Raw genomic sequence first — 10107 nt, forward strand, 5'->3', positions numbered from 1 at the left:
GAGCTGCACTGGGCGTTAGGTTCTGGTGATGCTGGTGAACAAGGTTCCACTGAAGACATAATAAAGACACAAATCAATGGCCATAATTTGGAGAGAGACTCGGCCTGGGTTAGAGTTATAATTTCCCTGGTTTCTGGTGCTGCATTGGAGAGTAAACACTGTAAGTGCTAAATCACAACAGACAGAGCGGGAAGGAAGGAGGAACAGAGGGAGGCAGATAGATAGAGGAAGGAATCGAGAGATATAAGGCAGAGAGGTGCAGAAAGAGAGAAGGGGATAAAATCAGAGCTGCTAATGTAATAACAGCCCAACACAGAGATGGGGAACATTGCTCCTCACAATGGCTACTATCACCAGCTATCAAGTGCATCAGGGACGAGGCATCAGGGAGCGTGTGTGTGTGTAATGGTGTGTGTGTATGCATGTGCACAGGCAAACACAGCGTACTTTATGCTTGCGCGGGGCTGCGCTTACTGTTTTGAGATGACTCCCCAGAGTGCAGCCTGAGTGCTGTGAGGAAGATTATGAGTAAGATAGAAAGCACACATGAATTTGGGCTTTGTTGTGCGTCAAGATAATAAAAGATGGAGCTCTTTGTCAGAGCGGGTAAGTGTATGTTTTGCGAGTAAATGACTGACAACACAAAACAGCCATTTGGGCTGTGGGTGTGACAGTAGCTCTTTGTACAAAGATCTTAGATTTGTAAGCAAGTGTGTTTATACATTTTTGCCCAAATGTATGAGCACAAGTAGTTATTTAGATGCATCTCTGCGGATGTTCGAAGTGTTTGCACGTCGGTCTGGGAAAAGTCCGAAATAAATGGCTGAGTCTGTGCGTGGTAATTGCAGGTGATTTGGGTAGTGCAGAGTGTTTCCTGTCGTTCTCTTACAGACACTAAGACAATGCAGCTTCATCTGCAGGGCTAACAGACAGACAAGGTTTGAGGCCAAAAGCCAGTGTTTGCAACTCATTGCAGTCCATTCTCTTGAAATGTGTCGTTGACTCCCTGGCACCAATAGCACTGCTCTTTGTGATACTGGAAAACAGGTGTGACCTTTTAACTGCGGGACTGTTGTGCTGTCAGTTTAGCCTTTTGCCACTTTGACTGTTGTCCAAGTGAACTGGGGCTTTCCGCATACATGTTGCAGTGTGTTTGTGTTTAAAGGGTTCTGCTCAGTGCACTTTGAAGTTATCTTAAAGGGACAGTTCACCCCAAAATCAAAAACACACATTTTTCCTCTTACCTGTAGTGCTATTTATCAATCCAGATTGTTTTAGTGTGACTTGCCCAGTGTTGGATATATTGGCCGTAGAGATGTCTGCCTTCTCTCCAGAATAATGGAAGAAGATCACACTTGGCTTGTGGTGCTCAAAGTGCAAATGAGAAATACATTTGGGAAAACTCAACAACAATGTCTCTTTCCAGAAATCATGACCCACTTACTTAAGATAATCAACAGACCTTGTTGTGAGCAGTTTCATGTAGGTACTGTATTCTTTCAACCAAACTTCACCAGCCAACCGTATCAGGGTGCAAAGGGAAGTGTGCATCTACTCATGAACAAGAGGCTCATGCTCGTGACAGCACAAGATGTTAACATTAATGACATCCTCCTTGGGTAAAGTTAGCTAGCTCAGTGGCACTAGGTGAGCTGGTAGTATATGCATGCTTGCTTTTGCGCGGTGAGATGACTGGTGAGTGTAGTTTAGTAGAAAGAAAGTAGTTCCTGCATGAAACTGCTCACAACAAGGTCTGTGGATTATCTTGAGTAACCGGGTCATGATGTCTGGAAAGAGACATTGCTGTTGACTTTTTGCACCAAAGTGCCATCCAATTCCATTATATTTAAGAGAGGGTAGACATCTCTACAGCCGTCTGCTGATATCTCCAACACTCAGCAAATCGCACCAAAACAATCTAGATGGTAAACAGCACTACAGTTCGGAGGAAAAACTTGTATTTTTGATTTTGTAGTGAACTGTCCCTTTACCTCTGTGAGACAGCCAGAACTTCATAACAAGTATACTATAGTCTAGGGGATGGCAATGCCGATTGGGTGGGTCCACCACTTTCTCCCAGACTTAGCCCCAGTTTGTGATTCTGATGTATTTACATTCGAGTCACAGAGGCAAGCATTTGTTTTGTTAAAAAGTAATTAGTCCGAGAGTCACAACTCTGGGGAACGCTTTAAAAAATGCTTTCTATCGTGCACCAGACGAAATAGCTTTTCACCCAGATGGTTTGAAGAGTCAGAGGATTTGGGAAATACTGTCAGAGCGGCGGTAAGTGTTGTTAAATGACCTTCTGGGTTTTTCCCGACAAATCTGGATATATATATATGATCAGAGAAAAGGATGCTTAGCTCTGTGACTCAAACGTGAATACACAAGAGGCACTTAAACAGGAGTTAGCCCAGAATGTCTTAATAACTATCGGATGGACTGACATAAAAATTTGGCATATACATTTATACTTTCCAGAGACTGAAATATAATACCTTTTTATCATCAATCCAGCACCACAATCAGGTCAAGTATCAGCTACAACAGCATGTACCAGATACTTGTAATGGTAAGAACAAAAAAACAAACAAACAAAGAAAATCAACAAATCCTCACAACAGAGATGATTTTCGCTTGATAAACAAACAATAATTTACTCATCAAAAATGATTAATTTTGATTCATGATGATTTTCTCAATTGACTAGTCATTTCATCCACTAAGAGTCTCTCCAGAATATGAATGATGGCTGCTTTGTGAAAACTTTTAAAACACGATTTTCAGTGACACATGATGGGTCCTTGATTTTGTGGCTCAGAATCACTGGTATTGCGATGGCACGGTTATTGCAGGTTACACAGCACGTCTTAAGGGTTTATATTGTAAGCTTACCTATGATTTCCCCCCTTACTCACCTGCCTATTCTATTTCATACTCTCACTTACACAGACACTTGCGCTGAACTCTCTACTCCTCAGCACAAAAAGGAGCAGTGATGTCTCTTTCCCCTCGGTAATCACCACCAGCTAGTACAGACACACACACAGTTATATCTTCAGTGTGTGTCTGTCGGCATGCAGGCGATAATGTCTCAGTGTGTGTCTTACTCATATTGTCCATAGTATCATCATTAATCATTTCTCCTCCGCCCAGACATGGCCATCAGTTATTGAGAGGTGCAATAATTTGGAATTGATTTAGTCCCCCCCCCCCCCACATGGAGCCTGGCTCCGAATATAAAATGCTCCTTTGGCAAGACAGAAGAATGAAAGCTAATGATAAAGGGCTGTCAGCATCTGAAGCTCTACAATTCTGCAAATAGCTGTGAGAGGTGTCTCTTTCCTTCTCTCTCCATTTCTTTTTGTCTATTTCTGTCCTTCTCTTTTTTGTCGACAGAACAACTAGGAGCCAAGGCTGTAGGGAAACTGTTCCTGTTGTGTGCGTTTACTTGTTTGTGAGTCAGTTTGGATGAGGAGGAGGAGGAGGAGAGAGGAGAAAACCTGATGGATGGAATCTCTCCCCTCCTACGCAAAAACCCCTTGTGTTAACAAGGATACAGATTTAGGAGAGAGAGCGTAAGAGAGACAGTCACAGAAACCTTGAGAGATAGTTAGAGAGAGACAATGGGAGACTGAGAGAGAGAACTCCAAGCTGAAGAGCAGACTACTAAGCCTCTATAAATAGGAAAAAGATTGAAGTACGAGGGTTGAGAGACCCTCTTAAAGCTCTGCTCTCTCTCTTTTTGCCTTTTCCTTTGTCCTCAAGACTTCTCCAATTGATTTAACGCCATATCAGTTGGCATCAGGATCATTTCTAGGAAAATTTTAGGAAAAAAATGGGATTATACATCTATCATGTTATAGCAAGTTTACTGCTGATTATGGGTATTACAATAAAGTCACTATTAGGTCTCAACGATTAATCATATTCAAACCGACATAAAACGCAATTTTCAAATCACACACAAGCTTTGATGCAACCCACATGTTTACATATTACAGTGATGAAAGAGTGGCATAGCTCTTTTGGGGAATAGCTCAGTGCTAGTGTGGGCGTAGTGAATGTGTGGTCCAGTAAGAGAGTAAGACTGATGTGGATGCACTCAGAGCAGACAGGTGTTGGCAATCGCAGCAGAAAAGATATTAACAGTAAAGTTGCCAAGTGATATTTTATGTACAGTGTAGGTTTCAGTTTGTACACGAATAAATGCTGCAGTTCCTCACGACCCAGGTAAAACTCTTGGGTCTTGCTTCCCAGTTGCTGGGTATGATCATCAAAATTGGCAAAACAAATCTCTCTTGTGTTTCCTGACCTCCGTCTGGAAGCTGAGGCAGGAATGATTAAAGGGACAGTTCGCACCAAAATAAAAAATACATATTTTTCATCTCACTTGCAGTGTTATTCATCAGTCTAAGTTGTTTTGGTTTGGGTTGCCAAGTGTTAGAGATATTAGCTGTAGAGATGTCTTCCTTCTCCTTCCTTCTACTGAATTACACTCGCCAACCATGTCACAGCACTGAGGGAAGTGTACATTTGCTGCTAGCTCACATAGCTAATGTTAGCTAACTAATGTTACAGTTCAGCCAAGAGGGACGCCATTAATGTTTACATCCCATGCTGCCATGAACACGAGCCTCTTGTCCACGAGTAGATGCACTCTAACTTCTGCGAGGTGATATGGTTGGCGAGTGTAGTTCAGTATAAAGTAAATAGTTCCTACATGAAACAAGGTCTGTGGATTATCTTGAGTAACCGGGTCATGATTTCTGGAACGAGACATTGCTGTTGAGTTTTTCCAAATGTATTTTTTTTTACGCTTTGAGCACCACAAGCCGAGTGCCATCGAGTTCCATTATATTCAAGAGAAGGCAGACATCTCTACGGCCGAAATCTCCAACACTCAACAACTCACACATAAACTATCTAGAAACAGCACTACAGGTAACAGAATTATATGTATTTTTGATTTTGGGGTGAACTGTCTTCTTTATAAAACATGTTCACAACGAGTCAGTATGTGGTTTGCTGTGATTTGTGTGATTTGCTGTAACTGAATGGAGATCTGTGAGATTCATATGTATTTTTCATAATGTTCACACCAGGCCTGTTCTGCAGTGTTTGTTGGTCTTTTAAACATATTATTTAAGTTCAGTAATGATTACTATATTCAGTGCATACAAGGCTTGACATTACAAGTTACAGTATTCTACTGTGATTGAACGTTTTTACAGCTCAACAGCTAAAGAAAGATATGCAATTCATATCAATTCACATATTCATTTATCTTTCTTTATCATAATATGTATGCCCGGCCTTCATGAAAAAGCAGTTTATATGTTGACTGTATTCAAAGTCATGTTCCTCATACTATGGAATGATTTATTGCTTATGTATAGTGAATAATATAGAAGATAAGGAACTTTTAAATCACATACTGAATTGCAACACTGGTCTCGCAATTAAATTATTTTCCCATGTTGTTCAGCCCGAGTCACTATTATATTTATATTTTGCATGTGATTTGTTTACAACAAAGTTTTGTGGAAGCAGCGATGATATCTCCCAGCCCAAGAGTAGCTAAATGAGCAGTATGATATCAGCAATGGAGCATTACAGGAGCTATTGATGCCTGTCAACTATGGCATACCGTTATCAATTCCAATTCCAATTATTTCGTTATCGCTTCCAAATGTGAATTGGCTCTTGATATCGAACCCTTCCTTCTCAACTTCTCTCTGCTGTTCTCATCCACTGCTGCCTAATCTCTGCCTCCCTCAGCCACCCTCTCTGCTCTGCAAATACACACACAAAACACAAGTGTGGTAAACCCTTGTCTCTCTCTTCAATAATTCCATGAAAACTAGGTATTTTTAGATTGTTGTGGAACCAAAACCTCAACGTCTATTTGGATTTTAGCTGTCTGAGGCTGGTTACATAAAACGTCTCCTGTCTTAACTACCAACAGACTCAAACTGCGAGAAAAGATTATTCTGCAATGCCAACAGGCATTTAGAATAGTACTGCCTGCCTATCTTCAATAGAGGCTGCGAGTTAGACCTTTATTTACCTCAACAGAGGAGACAAACAGGCTATTATCACAGTCAAGGCTTTATTCCTAATTCCTGTAAATCTGATCATGTTTATGTAAGAAGCCTCCCCGGTGTTGGTGCTGCCCCCATTTGCCTTGTTAATTTATTGTGGCTGCTGTTTGCTGTTAATGCAAATTCAACACTTCCTCCATCTGTTTCAAATTACAGTCTTTTCAGCACCCAGGAGAACATTATCCTTTCTCTTTGCCTGGAGCCTTTTATTGTGAAACATCTACAGGATATGTTGAGCTTGATTTACAGCAGTTTTACATCAGCTAAGAGTATTAGAATGAATAATTGATAATAAGCTGTGAGAGACAATACAGGGAAACTCAAAGGTACACAGGGCAAATATGGCATCACTATATTTTTGCACTGACGATCTAACGCTGTGGAAGTGGAGACTGCATTGAATCCACCCTTTAAATACTGGCTTTTATTGGAGAAATCTGTGATCACACTTCTCTCTATCTCTTTATTCTTCCCTCTCTGACTTTCTTTTCTTGCTTAGCTCTCTCTTTATACTCATCTTGCTCTTGTCTGCAGCTTTTGTGAGTGTATACACGTGTGCGTGCGTGTGTGGCAGCGGTCTGGCTGAGGCTGGAAAGCAGGTGGGCGAGAGGAGTTGAAGTGACACCTGGTAACAGGCTGACAGCCCCAAGGAGAGATGTGGCACTTTCATCCCTGACACGTCTCAACCTTCTCTCCCCACCATCATAAACTTTTAGACTCACACACACACACACACGCACACACACACATGCTGTACAATGTAATGCTCCTACACACCAAAAAATAGCATGCATATACACTACATGCAGAAGCAAGTGACAGAATACAGCAGAATCTCCCCGAAGGAAACAGACAACATCACTTGCAAAGAATTTCTGATGCCCCAAGATTGATCATTATACCTGAGCCTCCCACTGGACAGGTGTCGTGTATTCCTCATGTTCCTGTGGTTTCTGGTGGTTTTGCTTATACAGTTGAGCAAACAATTAAAGTTCATGCATGGGCTGTATTTCTACTTATGCCACTGCATGCTTGCCTACCAAATAAATGATTAACAGGCAAATTTGCAGTAACTGCGACCATGTTTGCACATGCTTCCATGCGTTTATGTATTAATACACACACAACCTCATGTACAATTGTCACTAGTCCAGTGACCAGTTCATGAGTTATGGAAGGGAATGTGGCAAAATATGCGTGTATGTGTATTTTTGTCTATCTGTGTGTGCGTATGGGTGTGTGTGTGTGTGTTTATGTGTTGTTATGTTTGGCCATGTTACGTGACTCTGCTTAATTAAAAGTTATACGCCTTTTTCTTAAATGCCACTGCCCCCTAATTGGTATGAACAGAAACACAAACACATACACAAACCTAACCTACATGCAAAATTTCAGCCTCCTGGGGCAAAAAACTGCTGCCGCCAAAGAGTGGGAAAATTTTTGTGGACTGACTGACCAACTAAACAACCAACCAACCAACCAACCACCGGACAGAGTAACCTCTAGAGCTGTCTATAATAGATGCAACACCTCCTAGAACTCAACCTTTCACACTACATCAACAATAAAATACAAAGTGTATTTTTGGTTTAGTTAGACATTAGAATTAACATACAAAAGATAGGTATTTGTAAAACAGTAGCAGTAGCAGCAGCCATGCCTCAGGCTTGTTTTAATCACTAGAGGAGAGGTTTGTGCAGAGAAAATTATGTGAAAGTTCAGTAAACCAAGCGTTTTAAACCAACTAAGAACCTCTTTTTGGACTTGTTTGGATCTAATCTGCTCATAAAAAAACCCAACACTTCACTGATGGTGTGAAATATGTTCAAAAACCAATGCTAAAAGCTCATTACAACCACTTAAAAGAACTGACATCAAAACCCAATCTTGTCCCAGACATGACAGATGCCCTGTTGCTGACAAGCGGTGGAGTCAGCCATTGTGAGGCCCACAAATTTTAAAAGTCTCCGCTTATCCGAACTCTTAAAAGCTCAAGCTCTTGCACTTTAATCCCCTCTCTTTTACTCTCCCCTGTGTTCTCTTTCACTTCATCCCCCAGTAACTCAGAGCCAGCAAGGTACGCTAATACGGCAATGGCACCAACATAAACACTCCATGAACCAACACGTCTCTAGATGAACTAGCACCCCAGGCGCTTCACTCCATCAGCCTGAGAAATGGATGCTCCTGCTGTTTACTCCTGCTCAGGTATTGTTATTGTTTTTTTCCTCCACATTGCACTTATTGGATTCATTTTCTATATGGATGCTGTGAATAACTAAATGTGATGGTGCAAAACCTTCAGCTTCTCCACAGACATGCAAACTCACAGCATCAGCACCGATTACCTACGACCCAGCCAGCCAGGGCAACGCAGGAAAGTTATGGTTCAATTAGGGAAGAGGGTAAAAATAATCTAATCCATAAATTAGCTAAAGTCAATTAGGACAACTCACCAATTAAGGACAAATCTGTTACTTGAGGGCACAGCTATAATGAGGTTGCGGGAGGAGCCACGCTGAGACTGTGTCCTTGCTTGTTTGTGTCACGCTCAACAAACACAGAGCTTTGACCATGTTTTTGATATGGAATTAGACTGCAAATTGAATTCTGGGGACCGAGCCCATGTCTGGGCACACAAGGAAGCAGGAGACAGAGAGTGAGAGACAGAGAGAGAGTGGAAAAAAGAGGGAGAGAGAGAATGAGAGAGTGTGTGTTTGTGTGACTATTTATAGATGCTGTGTTAGTCTGAATACAGTAGAAGTTTGTGTGTTCTTTGGTGCAGAATGAGTTTCTTCAAACTCAATGCTGGCAAAACCCCAGTGTTTTTTAGAGGGGCGGGAGTATTTATAAATGACTGATTTTTATTTTAAAAGACAAAACATGAAAGAGATGATTACCCTGAGCAGCATTAAAAATCAACACACTGACAAATACTTTCAGTAATTCCCCCAGAGAAGAGATTATCAACACTAAACAATCACCTGATTTTCAACACATTCTGCCATCACCTCCTCCGTCATGACAACTGATCTTTAAAGCGGATTAACCTTTGAACCCCTGACCCTCCATCCAACATTGCCTGTAGGGCTCTGTTCGCACCTTAGACACTAGTGACCCTCATGTTTGCAAGGTACATTGTAAAGGAACGTTTTGACGCCCTGTCTTAGCGATTCCCTAGAAGCGCTTCGCTATCAAAGCCAAAGTATGGTGTTAACAGACGGAAAACATCTCAGATGAAAACAGTCACCAAAGAGAGACGACAAAAGGAAAGAGCAATGGGTTCTTTTCTTTTCCGAAAGACCAGCAGTAAATTTTATGATGATATGAGGCAGCACTAGAGGCAGGAAACTATTGATCTGAGTAACTATTGAGTGCTGCAGCTTGTGCACATCAGAGACTGAGAACCTCTTAGAAACAGGCGTGATGATGACAGCATGTAACGGCATCTGTTTTATGTGTTCCCTCTTCTGTGTCTATCTCCCCTCCCTCTCCACAATATGACTTTTCAGTGAACTGTGGTGAGATATGAGGGAGTGACTGGGGATCATTGGGAAGTCTGAATTACACACCTTTGACACCTCCCCAGGCCAAGGTTATTCACACACTAAATTTGCACTATTGTAACCTCTTTGAGTGCTGGGCTTTGTGACAGGGAGGTGGAGAGGGGCACTAATGTTGAGACCAGTTGACAGGGCTGCTCCATGAGGTGGTTCTGCTGCCCCAGGACAGCAGGCCTGGAGGCAGAGAGGAAGGAAGCCAAGGAGCCAGTCAGCCTGTTCCCCTTCTTCTCCCCAGTCCCGCTTCTGGTCTGGAGGAAATTAAGCCTTGCCTCCATTTCCCCCACCGCATGCCTGCCTGAGCTCCAGACCTCATCCACACGGGCCCTTGGAGATGTTTGGGAATAAGCTGATGAGCTGTTGCCAGAGGATATGAGCTACAGGGCTATATGAGCCGCCATAGCCACTTAACCCTTTCTTTTCCCCTGCCAGCACGGCCAAAA

This window comes from Epinephelus fuscoguttatus, linkage group LG23, assembly GCF_011397635.1.
Source record: "Epinephelus fuscoguttatus linkage group LG23, E.fuscoguttatus.final_Chr_v1".
Lineage (NCBI taxonomy): Eukaryota > Metazoa > Chordata > Actinopteri > Perciformes > Serranidae > Epinephelus > Epinephelus fuscoguttatus.